Genomic DNA, 20,175 nt, shown 5'->3' with positions numbered 1-20,175 from the left:
ACCCCATCTTGACAGAAAAAAAACAGAAATGTAGAAATTTTTGCAAATTTATTAAAAAAGAAAAACTGAAATATCACATGGTCATAAGTATTCAGACCCTTTGCTGTGACACTCATATTTAACTCACATGCTGTCCATTTCTTCTGATCCTCCTTGAGATGGTTCTACTCCTTCATTGGAGTCCAGCTGTGTTTAATTAAACTGATTGGACTTGATTAGGAAAGGCACACACCTGTCTATATAAGACCTTACAGCTCACAGTGCATGTCCGAGCAAATGAGAATCATGAGGTCGAAGGAACTGCCCAAGGAGCTCAGAGACAGAATTGTGGCAAGGCACAGATCTGGCCAAGGTTACAAAAGAATTTCTGCAGCACTCAAGGTTCCTAAGAGCACAGTGGCCTCCATAATCCTTAAATGGAAGAAGTTTGGGACGACCAGAACTCTTCCTAGACCTGGCCGTCCAGCCAAACTGAGCAATCGTGGGAGAAGAGCCTTGGTGAGAGAGATAAAGAACTCAAAGATCACTGTGGCTGAGCTCCAGAGATGCAGTAGGGAGATGGGAGAAAGTTCCACAAAGTCAACCATCACTGCAGCCCTCCACCAGTCGGGCCTTTATGGCAGAGTGGCCCGACGGAAGCCTCTCCTCAGTGCAAGACATGTGAAAGCCCGCATAGAGGTTGCCAAAAAACACATGAAGGACTCCCAGACTATGAGAAATAAGATTCTCTGGTCTGATGAGATGAAGATTGAACTTTTTGGCATTAATTCTAAGCGGTATGGAGAAAACCAGGCACTGCTCATCACCTGCCCAATACAATCCCAACAGTGAAACATGGTGGTGGCAGCATCATGCTATGGGGGTGTTTTTCAGCTGCAGGGACAGGACGACTGGTTGCAATTGAAGGAAAGATGAATGCGGCCAAGTACAGAGATATCCTGGAAGAAGACCTCTTCCAGAGTGCTCAGGACCTCAGACTGAGCCGAAGGTTCACCTTCCAACAAGACAATGACCCTAAGCACACAGCTAAAATAACAAAGGAGTGGCTTTGGAACAACTCTGTGACCATTCTTGACTGGCCCAGCCAGAGCCCTGACCTAAACCCAATTGAGCATCTCTGGAGAGACCTGAAAATGGCTGTCCACCAACGTTCACCATCCAACCTGACGGAACTGGAGAGGATCTGCAAGTAAGAATGGCAGAGGATCCCCAAATCCAGGTGTGAAAAACTTGTTGCATCATTCCCAAGAAGACTCATGGCTGTACTAGCTCAAAAGGGTGCTTCTACTCAATACTGAGCAAAGGGTCTGAATACTTATGACCACGTGATATTTCAGTTTTTCTTTTTTAATAAATTTGCAAAAATTTCTACATTTCGGGTTTTTTCTATCAAGATGGGGTGATGAGTGTATATTAATGAGAAATAAAATGAACTTTTTTTGATTTTAGCAAATGGCTGCAATGAAACAAAGAGTGAAAAGTTTAAAGGGGTCTGAATACTTTCCGTACCCACTGTATAAAGATTATTTCAGAACAGTGGAAATTATGTTTATCATCTAATTTACAAAGACATATTTTTGAGAAACTAAAAAAAAAAAAAAATCTACATTTTTCAATGAATTTATGAACAGGCATCATCTGTTTCCAAACTGAACTGGATAATGTCGGCTGTAGTCTTTATGAACCATATACATTATGATTCATTCTTACACACTCGTCTTTCTGTCACTGGTAAAAGGAAGCAGAACAGGGCTGTGAAAAACAGCTATATCAGCAATAAGTGGTGATCGTGATGTGAGCAGTTCCATTTTGTGTGAATGTGATTAAAGTGATTTGTCAGCAGTTATGGTTTCTTACAGAAACACTTTATTTTACAAAGCCCTGGTTACAGAGTCACAGAGTAACTACAAAAGACCAAATACACAGTCAGGAAAAGTTATAAATAATTCATAATTACACCAAGACGTTAGATGAGTGGAACTACACATCTGAGTTTAAGGGTGTTTTCACACCTGGTCCCCTTTAAAGGAATCAGACTCAGTCCTCTTTAAGTGGACCAAAAAGTGGACCAACAGAAAAAGAACTCTGTTCTTTTTGTGCTCACACTGTGAATTTATTACAAAGAGGACTGGGTTCTCTTTCTGGTCCAGTTAAGCTTTGATGGGGCCTCAGTCCTCTTTCTGTTCACACCAGGTCCTCTAGAGCCCTCAGACCCCCAGTGCACGGAATTCTGGGTAATTTTCTCTTGAATCAAAATGTCTGCTGCCATGCTTGCCCTGCTGTATTCTTTGATCAAAATAGTGTGGATTAAGGAAAAAAAAAAAAAAAAAAAAATATATATATATATATATATATATATATATATAAAATATAGTTATATTATTGTGGCCGACTCGTCAGTCAGTAAGTTCAGAGAACTGTAAAGCGGCTGTGGTAAGTTCCAAAAGGAAGTTGAGTTTCCCTGCTACAGTCACGTGACCAACTATGGCAAACGAAGAAGGTTAAACTACAGTGAAAAAGGCGAAGTGAACCCGGTGCGCTTTTTGTTCACAATGCGCAGATTAGGCGAACCGTACTGCTGATTTTTAGCAAACCGTACTGAGACCACCTCCTGAGGTGGTCTCAGTTCGGTTCGCTTTAAAGGGGTCTGGGTACGGTTGGAGTGTTCACATATGCGCAAAAAATGCTGAGTCATCGATCTGAGTTCGGTTAGATGGCTGAAAGGGACCAAGTGTGAAAACACCCTAAGTGATATTTACAACTAAATAACAATAATTTGGAAGAATTTGCAAAAGTTGAAATGAAATATTCTGATTCAGATTACATCTTCAACCAGGTATAGGTGTACTATTTTTATTTAAACACATTAAAGGAACAGTCCACCGTACTTCCATAACGAAATATGCTCTTATCTGAATTGAGACGAGCTGCTCCGTACCTCTCCAAGCTTTGCGCAACCTCCCAGTCAGTCAGACGCAGTCAGACGCGCTGTCACTCCTGTTAGCAATGTAGCTAGGCTCAGTATGGCCAATGGTATTTTTTGGGGCTGTAGTTAGATGCGACCAAACTCTTCCATGTTTTTCCTGTTTACATAGGTTTATATGACCAGTGATATGAAACAAGTTCAGTTACACAAATTGAAACGTAGCGATTTTCTACGCTATGGAAAGTCCGCACTATAATGACAGGCGTACTAACACCTTCTGCGCGCTTCGGCAGCGCATTGATATCTGAGCTCCATATCAATGCGCTGCCTAAGCGCGCAGAAGGTGTTAGTATGCCTGTCATTATAGTGCGGACTTTCCATAGCATAGAAAATCGCCACGTTTCAATTTGTGTAACTGAACTTGTTTCATATCACTGGTCATATAAACCTATGTAAACAGGAAAAACATGGAAGAGTTTGGTCGCATCTAACTACAGCCCCAAAAAATACCATTGGCCATACTGAGCCTAGCTACATTGCGAACAGGAGTGACAGCGCGTCTGACTGCGTCTGACTGACTGGGAGGTTGCGCAAAGCTTGGAGAGGTACGGAGCAGCTCGTCTCAATTCAGATAAGAGCACATTTCATTATGGAAGTACGGTGGACTGTTCCTTTAAACCCATGTTTTCATTACAGTGAATTTGTGTTTAACTCTCATTATCTTTTGTATCATAGTTTATGAAAATTGCTTTATTCAACAAAATAAATGTGACTTTACAACACTTGATGGAGGTCAGATGTTTAGTTAGAAACATCATATTATAATGTTATATAACCAACCCCAAATCAAGTTCAGAAATGGAAAATGCAAATAAAAAACAAATCAGTGATTTCTAAATTTACTTTGACTTGTAATTCATTGCAAAGAGAATGAACCCAAGATATTTCATGTTTTGTTGGTTAACTTCATTTCATTTGTTAATATACATCCATCCATTCCTGTGTTTCAGGCCTGCAACACATTCCAAAAAAAGTTGGGATGAGGCAATTTAGGGCTAGTAACGAGGGAAAACAATTCAATAATGATGTGATTTGAAACAAGTGATGTCAACAGGTGATTGTAATCATGATTTGGGACAAAACTAGTATCCACGAAAGGGTCTTCTTTGAGGAGCAAAGATGGGCTGAGGATCTCCAGTTTGTCAAGAAATGTGTGAGAAAATGACTGAAATGTTTCAAAACAATGTTTCTCAAAGAAAGACAGAAAGGGATTTTGATATTTCACCCTCTATGTTGCATATCATCATTAAATGAGTCAATGAATCTGGAGGAATTTTGGTGCATAAAGGGTAAGGGCTCAAGCCTAATCTGAACACCCGCGATCTCCGATCCCTCAGACAGCACTGCATCAAGAACTGCCATTCATCTGTCGCTGATAGAACCACATGGGCTCAGGATTACTTTGGCCAACCTTTGTAAAGCTACAATACAGAGTTACATTCACAAATACCAGTTACAATTTCACTGTGCAAAAAGGAAGCCTTAGATTAACTGTGTCCAGAAGAGCCGTTGACTTCTCTGGGCTCGGAGGCATCTGCAATGGACCATCACACAGTGGAAACATGTATTGTGGTCAGATGAATCAGTGTTCCAGGTCTTTTTTGGAAGAAATGGAGACTGTGTGCTCTGGACCATCCAGATTGTTACCAGGAACAAGTCCAAAAGCCAGGGTGTGTCATGGTATGGGGTTGTGTCAGTGCCCTTGACAAAGGTAACTTACACTTCTGTGATGGAGCATTAATGCAGAAAAGTACACTGAGATTTTGGAGCAACATCTGCTGCCTTCAAGACAAAATTTTTTTCCAGGGAAATTTCAACAAGACAATGCAAAACCATATTCTGCTCACATTACAAAGGCGTGGCTGTGGAAGAAGAGGGCGTGTCCCCTCTGTCCCCAATAGAGAATGTGTGGAGAATTTAGAAATGGAAATTATGCCAGTGATGACTCCGTACTGTTACACACCTTAAGACCTGTTTGCAGGAAGAATGGGACAAAATAACACCTGAAACACTTCATTACTTGGAGTCTTCATTCCTTAAACATCTTAAGTTTTGAGAGAAAGAATGGCAACATTACAAAGTGGTAAATGCTTTACTGTCCCAAATTTTTGGACATGTGTTGCAAAAATCAAAATTGAAATAAGTGTTTATTTTGAAAAATAAATAAGTAAATAAATAAATCAATAAATAAAAATTAATGAGTGAAAAACTCAAATAATGTGCTGTTGTTTGGTTTTGAGTGTAATGCAGACCAAAATTATTTACAAATCATTGTTTTCAGTTTTAATTTCAATTTCAACACGCCGTCCCAACATTTTCTGACCTGGGTTTGTATTAATTACTGTGTATTTACATCTAGAGTATTTATAAGTTATTTATTGTCCAATCTATGTTGTATTTACACTGTAAATCAAGTGAAGATGATTTCTTACATTTCTCATATTTGAGACTTCTAGTTTCAGAGACAGTGTATTATACTGTACATGTACACTTAAGGAATAAATCACACCATGTTGTGTTGTTCCAGAAAAATAATCAGTGACGAGATGGAGTTTGTGTTACTACAGATGATTATTTCCTGATAACATCATGCACCAAAGTGTTTCATTCCTCCGATACTAAAGCAATTTGCCAATGATTACCATTTTTTAATTTTTTATTGAACAACATCGCACTTATCAATTTGTAGTTACCATTTATGTTGTGGAGCATCAACAAAACAAGCATGTCCCTGTTATCACATGCGTTATATTGTAGCTATAAACAGGTATTTCCTCACCAGCCTTGATTTGTTTCTCTCTCATTTAGTTAATAAGGCAAAAAATCAGCTTGTCCTATTACAGATAAACTGCAAAGCATGAACTCCTCTGTCCTTTTCAAAAAACTTAAAGCATATACGCAGAGCCATGTCCTCACTTTCGTTTATAAATGCCTTGAGACCTCGAGAATGGCACAGGAATAGTTTTAAAGGATATGGGACATGGATTTTTACCTGGGCATAATTATGTATAAAGGACATAAGAAATGCCATCTAAATCACTGCAGGGCGTCAAAAATGTGAAAATCATCACATTATTCAAGTTTTTCTATACATCAGCGTAAAACAAGGATTTGTTAATGAGCTAGGTGGTCACGTGACCCGTGACATCACAAAAACTTTCCAAGGAGCCAGCGCTTGGGAATCTAATGTAAACAGGTTACCGAAATGGACACCATCGACAGTGATATTCCCGATGTTTCACAGAGATGTGAAGTTAGACCCTATCAATTCGAACCGATAGCTGGAAATTCACATGAACATGGATCTTGTCTTTACTCTGACGGGTCAGATGATTCTGAGAGTGAGAGTTCATTCAGCCCTCATGAAACTGAAAGCGGTCAGCTCGATAACACATCCTGGTAAGTTAAAAACAATTCTGCTCAAAGGCTAATGATCTGTTGAAAGAAGTATTATTTTTGTATCATACATTGAAAGTTCATCATAGATCTAGCTAAAGTCCGTTGCAAGCTAGTTTTTTTTTTGTTGATATTTTTCGAGATTGATTGAGATGCAATGCTTCCAGAGTCCGAGATGAAAACATTCAAAATGGCGAAACGAGTCAGAATTATGATAATCAATAATTGATACACCCAAAATTATAATACTAATCCTTACCTCGGTTTTCAGTCGCTTAGCGCAGAGGTCTTCAACAGGGGGGTCGCGAAATCGCACCGGATCACTCATATCAACAAAAATATTCCTGCCCTGTCCCCTGGCCTCCGTGCAGGGATGCAAACAGCACGCCTTTCGGCGGATGCCGCTTTTTTCACGGCTGAATCGCGCAGATCCGATTTTAAAAAAATAGCGATGTTGGTTCATGGAGCATGAGGCATGAAGTGTAAGGATGAGAGAGAGGCGGTTTGGGTCGGGAAGCTGCGCGCATTTGTGCAGCCTGGCGCAGGTGTGCGCGGCTTCCCGATTTGAACTGTTTTTTTTTTTCTCATCCTTATGCTTCCTGTTTCATGAATTAATATCGCTCAGTACCTAAGTATTAATGTTGAAAGAATCCTCAGTGAAATGGTCCGAATACAGTTTGTGGGAAACAGTAGGTGCAAAGTTTTTTTCAACAGGTGTTCTGTAAAGTTGTCCTACCAAGCCTACTGCGCATGCGCAGGTGAGCCCACACTTTCCTCAGCTTCGGGTCCTTGGGGAATGCAAAAAACTTACTCCAGGGCATTTCCCATTGGAATTATTGCAACCATAAGCAGCACAATACACCATGATGTCCAATGTATGATGTCCAATGTACTTTAAAGACTATAAAAACAATTTTCTTGTCATCCACTTCTCCATTCATCTACCCGCTTGTGCTGTGCCCGAAAGTTTTTGTGACATATGATCACGTGACAGTGGCTCTTCCGGTTGCAAAAAATGCATATCGGAAGTCGAGCAGAAATGCCATATAATCATCACGAATATAACGATTTTGCTGAATTTAATAGATGATTTTGTATTTGTTGATGCAATTAATTCATATTTTTAATGGAAAGAAACTGATATAGCATGCTTTTATGTTTCATGTCCCATATCCTTTAAGCATTAATAATAAATCTAATATAGTAATTTTTATGATTAAAGTGATTCATATAGGTAGCGGTCTAAGTGAAAGACCTTGACGTCCATAACGTCACAGCAGGAAGTCTATTGGTCTCATCACCACTTCCGCTATCCTAAAACACAGATCTGACTGCAACTCTGATCCTCCATTTTGAGCTAATTTATCGCCATGACATGTAGATGTGTTGCTGCACCTGCCAGCAACACGACAGAAGGTGGATTTACATTGCATTCATGGTCCAAGAATGTTCAAAATGCAAAGATTTGGACGCGTTTTGCGAGAAGTTCACGGGCACATTGGTCTCTCCTCTGCTCTGCAGATTTTACTGAAGACTCGTACGAAAACTCTGATCTGTTGAGGAGCGTTGGCTATAAGCCCGTATTGAAAGAGGGTGCAGTATCAACAATTAAAGAAAAAGAAAACTACAAGAAAAGGAAAGTATTTATTTTGTTTATTTTTTTAAAAAAGCAAAGTTCAGTTGCACCAGTCCTCCCGGGGTGAGCCGAAGGTTGTTGCTAAAACCCGGGATGGAATGGGACGTGACATATCGCTCGGGCAGTGACCTCCCCGCAGTTGTTGCTAAAACCGTTGATGTCCTGTTCCATCCCGGGTTTTAGTAATTGCCTGAGCCGAGCAGTAATTGTGGAATACACCATATGGACAAAATAGAGAATGAGTGGAGCAGCCGTCTTATTTCTGCACTGGATATTGTTGCCATCTCGCCCTTACGTGGAAGAAGTGAAAGAACGGAGAACTGAACGAACAACTGAAAGTCAGATTGTTTCAAAACACTCGGCCACAAGATCGGCCTTCAAGAAGTGAGTACACAGACGGGTAAGCTCCGACTCTCATTTGGATACAAAACAACAAAAACAGCATGTTGTTTACCTGCATTTAGATTAATACATGTAACTTGTATTGTGTGTTTCAGTTACCGGTATAAGATTATTTAATTTGCTTCAGAATGTGATTGTCTCAGTTCATCTGATTATTTAATTAGCCTTTTACGTTTTATCAGTGAAAATGCATGCATGTACATGTATGTTGCATAAGTTGTAACACCTAATTTCCCTGAGGGAACCCGCCCAAAGAGATCAATAAAGTTTTATCTAATCTAATCTAATCTAATCTAATCTAATCTAATATAATATAATATAATATAATATAATATAATATAATGTAATATAATGTAATATAATATAATATAATATAATATATCCTGTTTTAATGAGAGTCAACCCACAATCAATGAAGTCAAATCAGTCTTAGTTGGGCAAGTTGGTCATGGTATTTCTTACTTTCACCATAAATTTTTATTTATATGACTGGTCTATAGCTGTCAAAGGCCTCGGCCTTAAAACCGGTTACCGCTGTGACGTCACACACTCAGGGCTGGCTGGCTCAGCAGGGCAGCTCGAATACCAATTTTGTGGTCGATTTTAATTCTCAAAAAAATATATATATTTTTTTATTCCCATTTATACAGCATGCAAGAGTCAAGGATGGAGATACTATCCACTCAGAAATGTATTTAAAAATAAAGGTTCTGCGTCTCTCCTTTAAAGCTACATCTTTAGCTCTGACTGTTTCAAAGCGCTGACACTGGAGACTCCTTCCATAAATTAAATTAATTTAAATAAACATCTTCGAACAGAAAACTTCACCATATCAACAATTATACACTTTTTTGTAGTTTTGTTAAATTAGATGTTTTTAATCTCTTTATCTTTGGGTTTAGATTATGTGAAGCATCCACCATACAAGTCCCTCTGAATGAGCTGTTACTATAGAAACAGTACCATATTAGGATGAGTGTGGCACACCTAAAATAGGGTGACCACATTTAGGTGGTAAGACTCCTTTAATTAGTATTATAATTATTTTTGTTCATGTATACATTTATGTTTTGAATTAGAAGTCGTATATTGCCTTGAGGTGCTTCGCTTATGTTGGAAATGGGAGGGGCGGAACGTTTGTGTTGTCACTAGTTGCTCCGGGGAACAGTAAGGGAGCGGAACTGACGCTGTTTCCTCAGAAGCAATCTGGGAAGGAAACAAGGCGCACTGTGTCCTCATTCCTCTGCTTTATACAGGTCAGTAAACGGTTAATGCACCATGAAATGTTATGTTATTCTAACAGACCATATTAGCGTGAGTGTGCATGTAGAGTCTGTGACATGCTTTAATGAGTTATTTCTGTTTAAACGACATTAATAAGTGGGAAAGTTTGCCCGCGCGGACGCCATTTTGTGCCGAGCGCGACTGCAGTTGCACTAGTTAAAGTGGGAATAAGTGACATTAGAGCTCCTGTACATGATGCATTTCCAGCTAGTTATGATTTGTGTGTGTTTACTGTGAACGTCATTGTTAAAATGTAAATATTTCAGTTTACAAGTGTTTCCCCGCCTGTTTCCTGGTAAATATAAGTTTAAACTGTAACACAAGCACTTTGCTAGTCACACATTTCAGTGCTGTTTTACAGAAGCAAGGTTTGGAGTCTGCTGTATTTAAAGGGGTCTGACACACTACTGTAAAATTACACTACATGGAAATAGTGTTTTGAACCAGTTTATACTGGGAAAGGGAAAAGGAAAAATGTAATGTATTTACAGAAACTGTTTATTGATCTAAATTATAGATGTGTTGATTAGAAAACAGAAGGTGAGAGAAAATGTGTTATTGAGATCAAAGAATTGATTTAAGTGAGATAAAGGACTGAACTGGGAAAATGTGAAATTGAACAGCATAAAACTGAAATGAGGTAAACATATGTTGTACTTATGAGACTGTTATAATCCATGTTAAATAAATCATACAGAGAAGCGACTCTCTCCCTGATAAACACACACTCAACTGTTTTACTGACTTTACTGAGCCTTGTTCGACCTCACTGACCACAAATAACACCTACCTTTTAAAACTTATTTCAAGATTATTTAAAACATTATAGAATAACAAGGAATTGCAATAATTATGCAGTATTTTTATTCACACCCCTCCTAACTTCAAACCTGTTGAAAAAAGTGAAAATTTTATGATGTACCTCTTACTGTAATCCTGACTTCATTACTGTAGGCTGTGTAGTAGACTGTGTTTGTCCATGTGCCATGCCTGTGTGCTCCACACAGATACACGGTTTCTCCTGCAGTATCAACTGTCACTCTGAGTGTGTTGGTGTTTGTAGCTCCAATGTTCACATACTGCGAATTCGGATTCTTTTTGTACCAGAGAAACTCCCATCCAGTCTCCTGCTGCAGCTCACAGCTCAGAGTGATGGTGTCTCCAGTGTAGACGGAGCTCACAGTCAGTTTGGGTTTTTCTGTTGGTATGAAATGATGGTGTCAGAGCTGCTTTTCACTTCACAACAGAAGCAATAGATTCACTGTGTTCATTAAATGCTTTCAGAAATATTTCTAACAAACATGTCAAATAAACATTTATATTTAACATTTGATTATACTGTAAACATATTATAAAACCCAGAGACTTCTGCAAAAGACATGATGATGATTCTTGTGAAAGAAATTGATGCCGACGAGACAAACTAAACAAACAGGGACTCAGTTACTGACAGCTCAAAATCTGAACCCTAAAAAATAATGGAAACATATTAAATTAAAACAAAACCCCCACAGACTGACCTGATACAGTGTACCAGCATCACCAAGCACAGCACCAAACACTCCTCACAGTAATGAACAATGCTGTCCAGATCACTTCGACATCTACAGAATCCCCTCTGAATATATACCGTGTGCACTGACTATCAGCATCAATACTTTACAGCAAATTGTGAGCTACACATGGTTAAAATGGCTCTTGTGCAATATACTGACTGACTTGTGCAGTACTACCTGGGCAATACTCACATGTACAATTCCACCTACATAATACACTTGTGTTAACTATATTTCTGCAAACCTGTTATTTATACAAATTAAGGTTTTTTTTTCTCTCTAAATTTTGTAGTTTATTTCCTATATATAATATCCTTTATTGTATACTTGGTATTTTTGCACTACTCCTTCACTGCCTTATCTTTTTCTCTTTATATATTTTGCTGCTGTAAGCCAGTGTTGAGGTTACTTTAGAAAAGTAATTCGTTACAGTTACAAGTTACCCTGTTTAAAATGTAATAGTAGTGTAACTATTTCAATTACTATATCTGAGTAATGTAACTAATTACTTTTTGATTACTTTTCTAATTTTTGAATGAGTATTCTGTGCCGTTAACCATTTTTCAAATTTTTTTAAACCTGGCAATGTTAAGCTCAAAACAATACTAAACACTGTCTACTGAACCCCTTTTAATGCATGAATTAACATATCTTTTATAAAGATAATATAATAATAACCACCACAAGGTCAGACTTCAAGACACATTTTACTGTAAAATCAATCTGAGTTGACATACAAAGTCACAACCAGGCCTGGAATTTTTGTCATTTTAGGGGCAAGGCCACTTGGCCTTTTGTGCTGTCAATTTTTTTGAGGGCACGAAGGCCAAAAGCCAGGGCACAGAGGCCATAAAATAAAACAATGATTATGAATTCACATCTATAATAAATTTAATTTAAGGACTAATGACTCTTCTGAGGAAGATTGGAGTCCCAGTCGAAACTATCAAGCAGGTAAAGAAGCATCTACACTTATGTCTGAAGATAAGAAAATATTGAACACATCTAAACTTATCAATCCATCACTCACTTCAAAAATTGTAAAACTTATTAAACCTATATCCTCCCATAATTTTTGTTCAATTGACACCAAATGTGCAAGAGCATCTTCAGACTGTACTACTACGCAGATTTTTGATTAATCAAAATTGAGCCTGGAGTTCATCAAAATGTTTGACTGTAAATGGAACATATACTAGCATGCAGGCTACTGATTAACCCATAAGAGCCCACACCGATTTCTCAATCAAGGACAATTATTGAGGAAATAAAATGAACTAAATAGACGACAAAGAAAACATTTCTGACCTTTTATTTTTTTAAATAGCACGTTCATGTCTCAAGATCTGAAATTGCAAATTTGCAGAACACTGCAACACAACTTGTCTTGAGTTTTGAGCCGATCACAGCAGGGCAGCACTGTGGCCTGAGGTAAAACATGATAGTTTAAGTTTGTTTAAATTACGAAAATGAGTACACCCAATGACTGTTAACCCGAAAGTTTATTCTATACAAACAGTTTGAGTAAATACCACTTTTAAGGATTATTTTTATTGCATTACTTAAACAGTATGAGTATATGAAGAGTATATGAGACAGTCATTGGGTGTACTCATTTTTGTAATTTAAACAAACTAAAACTATCATGTTTTACCTCAGGCCACAGTGCTGCCCTGTTGTGATTGGCTCAAGACAAGTCTGTGCTTGTCCGTTGACGGCTACAGAGGAAGTTGCGCCATTTTCTAATTTACACAGAGCAATTTAAGGTCTTTGCACTTTTGACAGCAAGCTAATTAGCATATTAGCGCCAACAGTCGGTACTCGGCACGTTAAAAGTGGGTCAATGTTGTAACGACATAACGTTACTGTACAAGCAATGCTTATTTAATGGTAACAAACCTAAGCCCTATATGTTGAAATTCCGCTCTTATTCATTCGTTAATTTATCACACAGTCTTACCTCAGTCAATTTCTTCCCTCCTTCTGTGAAAATTCAACGTCTCAGACGCGGACACGAGTGGGCGGGGGATGCGTTTAAGTCTCCTGATTGGCTGGTGATAGATTGGTGGGCGGGGGATGCGTTTGATTAAGTCTCCTGATTGGCTGGTGATAGACTGATGTCATTATAGCGCGTCAGAGCGGTTCATGCCAGGCTCGAGTCCGAGCCACCACTGATGAGTTGCCCAATAAGAATCCAGAATGTCAGCAGAAGATGTATTTTTTCCTCAATAGACGCAGGTGATGTTAAAGCCTATTGGCAGTCACGAGGCAGACTACAAAACCACAGGGCATCAAGGACACTGTGGCCTTATGGCAGATATTTTTTTTTTCCCAAGGGCACAAGGCCAAATTGAGAGGGCGGCCATGGCCCTCGCGAAATTCTTGCCTTCTTCAGATGTAATTCAAATTGTAATTCTGAATATTTTCGTAAGTAACTGTAATTGAATTACACATTTTTCTCCAGTAACTAATATATTACTGTTACATGTATTTTGTAATTAAATTATGTAACGCCGTTACATGTATCTCGTTACTCCCCAACACTGGCTGTAACAATGTAAATTTCCCCTTGTGGTATAATAAAAGGCTATCTTATCACTGATCTCTGAATCCTGTCCTCTGCAGGTGTAGGAACCACGGTCAGAGTTACCAACAGACCAGAGAAACAACTCCTGGTTTGTGTGGACTCTGTAGACTACGTCAGACCCTCCAGGATTTCGCGATGTTGCGATTTGCAACTTCAATGCAAATTCAACCAATCCCCGTGAATTCAGGGCGGTGCTGCAATTATATCCAATCGCCGCAACTTTCCCGCAAATTTGACCAATCGTTGGCGTCGTCTTGAGGTGATGTCGGTAAACTACCTTCCGCCTTACTTCTGTGTATACGTTCAAGAGAAGCAACATGTGCGCAGTGTTGCCAGATTGGGCAATTTTAAGTGCATTTTGGCGGGTTTTGAACATATTTTGGGCTGGACAACGTCAGTAGTATCTGGCAACACTGCATGTGCGAGTCAGTGTTTATATAGGCTTAAATTCTGTTACTGAAAGTGTTATGTTTACAGTGAAGGACTGTGTGCACTTTATTTTTTTACTTAATACAAGAAATTAATGGATGCCAACATTTTTGCCAAAATGGTATTTTATTTTCCATTGTTTAGGCAGCTTCAGCATCATACTGTGAGATTCTGTTCAAATTGGTTTTTTTTTCTTCTATGAAGCCTGAGCCATTTATTTTATTAGTTTATAATTATTGTTTAATTTAGTCTTCAGGAGAGACTGCCTGCACACAGTACTAGTATTAGTTTTTTTTTTCTTACATGAAAGCTGAGGCATTTATATTGTATTTTAAGGTAACTTCATATTGTGCTGTGAGGTTCTATGCACTTTAACTTTTGAACCAACAGGAGCATTTGTATAAGTAAAGCCTATTTTTCTGCATTTTTGCAGTCCTGGTAATCTTTTATATTGGTAAAGTTGTTTATAGGACCATTTCTCAGTGTCTGTTTTTTAATCAATAGTTTTTCAGTAACTTAATATTTAACATATCACTCAATTTAAATCACAAAAAGAGAAAATCGCAACAATTTCTCGCAACTTTCACTTCCTCCCGCAATGTAATCGCAACAAAAACCTAAAAAACACCGCAACTTTCATCGCAATTTTTTGGAAAACCCCCGCAACATCAGACATTTTAGCCCGAAACAATCACAAAAAAGACCCACGGAATCCTGGGGGGACTGATATATGTCCTCCCTCTGTGGAGAGTGGATCTTTGTTTTTATACCAGCTGTATGAGCTCTGAGAATCTCCTCCTTCCTGTGCGTTACATCTGAGAGTAACACACTCTCCAATGAACACGTGTATCAGGATTTATGGACACCACAGCTTTAGGTCTCTCTGTAACAAAATATGTACGTGTAGGTAGGTTTAAAAAAAAAAAAAAAGACATATAGTAATTCCCAAGTGTACAGAGGTGGAAAGAGACATTTTAAACACTATAAATAATTTTGCAAACTATAGATGCATCAATGACATTTTTTTTTCAGACTGAGTATGAGTAAATAGTTTTGGTACTTCTTGATACAGACATGAAAATTTGGTACTTTGTTAGTATTGAACCAAATGTTCACAAGTTTTTTAGGCAAATGGATGTTGTGATTTTTCTGCACCTGCAAGCTTTAACCACCCAATATTTCAAAAATAGCTAATATAATGTTGGCAAAGCAATTCTTTGTCAGTTTAAGTTGAAATTAAACCACAGTAAAACATTCTTGCCAAAAGCATCTTTTTTTTTCTGTCATTCATCCAGATATCCTCCTCTGAATCATCTGAACTTCTGTAAGGATTTAATTACAGTGTATGTTTCATTTGTAGAAATGAAATCACACAGATTCGATAGATTAGCAATACATTCCAAAAAAGTTGGGACAGCGGCAACAAAAGAGAGGGACGGATGTGGAGTGTTCCCAAAAAAAAACCCCCTCCTGCCTGGAACATTCTACAGGTAAAGAGGTGAACTCAATTGGAAAGGCTCCATCATTCACAAGCAAGGATGGGGCGAGGTTCACTACATTGTGAAAAACTGCATGGACAAACAGTCCAACAGTTTAAGAATGTATGTTGAGAAACAATCGCAAGGAATTTTGGGATTTCACCATAGACAATCCATATCATCAAAAGGTTCAGAGACTCCAAAGAAATCTCTGTAAGTAAGGGGCAAGGCTGAAAACTAATATACAACCCTGTGACCTTTGATTCCTTGGGTGGCAAGACATTAAAAACCAGCATGATTGAATAAAGGATATGACTACACAGCAAATTCCCCAGTGTTGAATTAACACCTTCAGAGTTCATTTGTGTATATATGTATAATATTTATATTATATATAAAATGCATGCACTGTGGCAGTGTTGTAGTACTCGAGACCACTTTTTTGAAGGTCTCGTCTCGGAATCGACTGCATTTTTACTCGGTCTTGTCTCGGTCTCGGACAAAGTGGACTCGGGATTTTATTTCAAGACCACAACTGTGGGGATATCAATAAATTGCCTGTGCATTTTTGGATTTACTTGTTAATATCATTGCTGTGATTTTGCATAAATCTTATTGCTTCGAGTACAACCAATAACTTGACTCATTTATCATTTGAAATTGTCACCGTTAACAGCTGTCACCCCTCCCGCCCCCTTTCACACGCCCCCCACAAACGTGCATGGGGAGTGACAGGAGAAGAGGCCGTGTGAAGATGTCAGCCAACTCGTCTGTAATAAAATTTGGTTACCTGAACCACAAAGAGTTTTTTTTTTTTTTGCACAACTACAACCAAAAGAGAAAACAGCGCAACATATAAATTTTGTAAAGCAACGCTAACGGAGATGGCTGGGACCACGTCCAACTTTTATCGGCACTTGGAGAGAGCATAAAGAAAGGTAAGCCAAGTGTAAGTGAGATTTAGTGAATACTAGCTAAACACGTTTGCTAACCATGTGTATACAGTATGTTTCAGGACACCGGTTTCATTGGCTTGCCGGTTATTTACCCCCTAGCTAGGTGCGCAAGCATATTGGCACATTACCTCACTGCATCAGATAACTTAATGTTACAATGGATGTAACATTAAGTTAGCTAAATGTAGTGTTAACTTTGTGTGAGAGTGAGGGGTCAGGACATGTCTTATTCCTACGTTACTTTTTTTATGTGATAAAAATGACGAGACAGGTGACGTAAAGCTATGTAGCTAATGTGTATATAGTTATGTTACATCAACGTCAACTCTGACGTAAACGATACACGCCGCGCTCCCTCTCCTGGGTGAGAGAGCTAGAGTCAGCAGTCTCCAGAGTGGAGACAGGGTAACATTAATGCTCCACTTCTATGAAGTTACGCATTAAATATGCTTTGCCTGGCTATACATAGAATAGAATAGAATAGAAAGCCTTTGTCATTATACAAGTACAATGAGATTTAAAGCTTCACCATACAGTGCACACACGCATACTAAAATAGACATAGGAAAATATGTACAATGAAACTAATATAAAACTACTACTAAAAAAAAACTACTGACAACTATACATAAACTTGTGCAAGTCCCTGAAGGAACACAAGTGCATAACAGTAACAGGGTTGAGAATAAAGTGACAAGCTGCATTAAGTGATAGAGGTAGCATTGGCATGTACAGATGCCTATTTTCAGTATGTAGGCAACCCCCCCAAAAAAATCACATACTTAGAGTGCTAATTTGGGGGTCACATACACAAATATATAACTTTATGCAGTCAAACACTAGAGCTTGTGTGTGTAAGTAAGTCTGCATGGATTAAAGTTTTCCATCGCTACGACGGATTTCCATCAACTGGGAGCGCTAAAGGTCAGTAATGAGAGTGATGCAGATCCGAGGGGAAAAAAGGGGGGGGGTAGGCCCATAGGTCTGACACCGATGATTTAGAACTTCACCAAACTGCTGTGATTGCCTGTTGTTGAACCCTTTCTTGTGCTATGTTTGAGTATATGTAAAGGAATAAGTTGTTGCGCTAGATAGGCATAAATAAATAAATACAGCCTCCACTACTGTCTAGTCCCGGAGAGGCTCGGCGTAGGCCACTGATGAAACTATTTGGCTGTCCTACTACTAGGCAACTAGGCTACTTGTCTACTACTAATACCAGGCCTTTTTGTAGTAGCAGTAATAATGATATTTGCCTATTGAAAGGTGATCAGGTGAAAAGTTGAAGCCGCAGCAAGACCTTTGCTATTAAGCGTTTTGTAGGCTTCGGCAGACAACGTTCTGGAAAGGCTGTATTTTTCTTTGGTTTGATCAGCCTACGATTTAATCTTTAAACATCATGGTTTCAGCAGTTCGCTTAAACATTGGAGGCTGCAGAGTCGGGCTGCAAGATTTCCCGACACTTGTTTAAGATGCCAAACTTCAGGAGAAAATAATTCCACAGTATTTACTGCCTCGTCAGTCTCAAAAATTAATAGTGAAGGAGCAACGCGAATTAAGTCCCAAAAAAAATCTCATAGGCCTATATTTTACATTTTCAAAAAAGTCCGGAATTGGAAGTCGGTCAGTGGAGTGTAATGAAGTGTCTCATTCACCAAGCACAAAAGGTCAGAAAACAGTGGAGAAAACAGCGATTGCTTAAATAGGCTACGAATGTTTTACATTAGTAATTTAATGTATGTGACAAATTCATTGATTAAATAGATAAAGAAGCCAATACTCCGAAGCTCAAAATTCAGGAAAGTGGCTCCGGTGTCGCAAGTGCACAAGAACAGTTATTTGAAAGTTAACCTGATGAATTTGCGCGTGCGATTTCATGAAGAACCGGGACAATTGGCATTCGGTGAAAGATTCACACCTATGACTCATTATATTCGCGCGCGCCCTCTCGCCCACTGTTGCTTCGTTTTCCCGATTTACACGCGTGTCTGAAGATGGAGTTTTCAGAAATCTCCACTCTGCCCAGAGTTTGCGAAAGTAGCTGTTTTCAGTGACTGAAACCTCCGTATAGGTGTGAATGAGCGGTGCAACCGAATAAATAAATATGCGTCTTTTTTATCCGGCTACATGTAGCCTATCACTGCGCAAAGCCTCTTATGTTGAAATGGTAGTAATATTTGTTAAAATAATAGTAGGCTAACTTCCACATTAATCGGTAAAATGGCACAAGGGATGTGATGGGGGGGATGGCCGTTTTATAAGGGGAATGATTTGAGATTTTTATTTCAGAAGGGGGATGCCTCCCCCTACACCCCCCCCCCCCCCCCAACTCGAGTACTGCGTATAAGGCCACCGGATATAGGCCCTTCGATTTCCATCACTAGAGCGCGTCAAATTACTTTCGGTTTTGCCAGCATGGACGCGCTTCTTTTAAATGAAAGCACAGATGTGTCAGACATCGACAAAACGGTAAAGAATAAGTGGAGATGGGCTTGGCTAAATGAAATGGGCGATAATGGCAAGCCATTTAGTTCATGGTGCAAAAAGATGAAAATGGCAGGTGTGTGCTTTTGTGTAGTTTGCCATAAAGTCTATGGAAGCAATGGCAAAAAACTAGATGCCTTTGGCTTCACTGCGAAGAAGCAGAAAAAGTGAACTTTCACTTTACTTTTAGTTCTTTCTGTTCCACTCTTTTGAAAGCATGGTTCAAGTTCAACTGCACTTGCACTTTTCTCTTAACCACTGTTGTGCATTACTAAAGTATTGTTGAAATAAATTTGCACTTTGCGCTGAAAACTTGATGTTTCATCATTTATAGCCAGTAATGACAATGGTAAAGTCTTGCTTTAGTCATTGTTAAAATTATGTAAATGCACTATAAGTAGGGGCCGAGGGGATAATGGACAACACGGTGTTTAAAATTTGACGCATCGCTGATGTGGTAGGGGCCAATGACAAGGAGCTTTTTTTTTTTCAGTCAGATTTTTTTTTTTTTTGCTTTAATCCATGAGTCTGGCTCGCTCAATCACTCATCACATCTGTCCCTTTTTCCCTTTTTTAGTATTATCCAGGGAAAGAAATGGTAAAAAAAAAAGTCCTTACATAGTCAAAGTTGAATTATGGTTTTAATCCTGTCATTGTGTATTTGTTTGTTTTTCAGACACTTTGTTGTCAGAGGTGGAGAACATGATCGACAGTGAAGGAGATGCAACTGACTCTGGGGCCATGAATGTGGATTCATCTAGAGATTCACCACCAGTCAAATGCCCACGCCTTCTGTCCCGCTACAAGGCTCACAAGAAGTGCAACTCAGCCCTGGATTCAAGTGTTATAATAAAGATAAGCAAATACTTCGATGCCATCAATGACTCTGACACTGACAATGCACTGATCTTCTGGGCCAAAAACCATGACCCATTCTCACAACTCCACAAGTTGGCACTGAAGGTGCTGTCAGTCCCTGCC

General features: G+C 38.9%; 1 pseudogene; it reads right to left on the bottom strand.

Annotated features, from left to right (window-relative positions):
* Nucleotides 1-20,175, bottom strand: part of LOC132885990 (titin-like) — a 175,059-nt pseudogene that overhangs the window by 39,232 nt on the left and 115,652 nt on the right.

The sequence above is a fragment of the Neoarius graeffei genome, chromosome 1 (genome assembly GCF_027579695.1).
Source record: "Neoarius graeffei isolate fNeoGra1 chromosome 1, fNeoGra1.pri, whole genome shotgun sequence".
NCBI lineage: Eukaryota > Metazoa > Chordata > Actinopteri > Siluriformes > Ariidae > Neoarius > Neoarius graeffei.
This window is presented reverse-complemented; position numbering and strand designations above follow the sequence as displayed.